This window comes from Sinocyclocheilus grahami, unplaced genomic scaffold (genome assembly GCF_001515645.1).
Source record: "Sinocyclocheilus grahami isolate Dianchi unplaced genomic scaffold, SAMN03320097.WGS_v1.1 scaffold825.1, whole genome shotgun sequence".
NCBI lineage: Eukaryota > Metazoa > Chordata > Actinopteri > Cypriniformes > Cyprinidae > Sinocyclocheilus > Sinocyclocheilus grahami.
In genome coordinates, this window is record NW_015506004.1 from 154,290 (window position 1) to 155,406 (window position 1,117).

The following is a 1,117-nucleotide window of genomic DNA, read 5'->3' on the forward strand; positions in this document are numbered from 1 at the left end:
ATGTGTGAAAAACTTGTTGCATCTTTCCCAATAAGACTCATGGCTGTATTAGATCAAAAGGGTGCTTCTACTAAATACTGAGCAAAGGGTCTGAATACTTAGGACCATGTGATATTTCAGTTTTTCTTTTTTAATAAATCTGCAAAAATGTCAACAATTCTGTGTTTTTCTGTCAATATGGGGTGCTGTGTGTACATTAATGAGGAAAAAAATTAACTTAAATGATTTTAGCAAATGGCTGCAATATAACAAAGAGTGAAAAATTTAAGGGGGTCTGAATACTTTCCGTACCCACTGTATGTGTGTGTGTGAGAGTGTGTATATGTGAGAGTGTGTGTGTGTGTGTGAAAGTGAGTGTCTATAAGTCTCTGCGTGTGTGTCTGTGAGTGAGTGTATATAAGTCTGTGTGTGTGTGTGAGAGTGAGTGTAATGTGGATTCTGCAGTGTAAACGAGGCTCTTTGAAGCTGATTTAACTAATAAACGAGCGTGAAGACATGAGCAGAACCGATTGAAGGAGGGCCATTCCTGCAAAATCTCATAATATCTTTACACTGTTGCTAAGACGAGACGAGTTTAGTGCAAATAAACCAGTTACATTCAGTGAGCAGCATAATGAAATAAATACAAATAAAAACTACGCCATACTGTAATCACACTCCCATATGATTATCCAAACCGCTGTGAAGTGAAAAGGCAAAATGTGTCTCTGATATAGACTTTTTGAATTTGATTACATTTTTATATTTTCTTTCAGTTAATATTTCGAGCTTGTAACTGTTAGGGGTGTAACGATATGCTCAGGTCACGATAAGGTACGTATCTCGATACTGGGTTCACGATACGATACATATCACGATATTTTGAACAAAATTTTAAAAAATGAAACTGAAATTCAAATAATTTGTTGTACATACAAAATCACATTTCAAGGTTTAATAAAAACCTTCTGTATTCAAATTAACAACTGAATAGGTCTGTCACTGAAAAAAATTGTTACATTTAACATGAACTTAGAATTAAGAAGCCTAAGACAGAACTTCTTAAAGCAGTAAAAAAAAAAAAAAAAATATAAAAATAATTTTAAGGTGTTCTGTTCAAGGTAGATTAACATTCAAA

The 1,117-nt window shown here is 33.6% G+C and overlaps 1 protein-coding gene across 1 annotated transcript in view; it reads right to left on the reverse strand.

Annotated features, from left to right (window-relative positions):
• Positions 1 to 1,117, reverse strand: part of LOC107562486 (lysyl oxidase homolog 4-like) — a 27,463-nt gene that overhangs the window by 24,753 nt on the left and 1,593 nt on the right. The gene's annotated exons all lie outside the window — the stretch shown is intronic.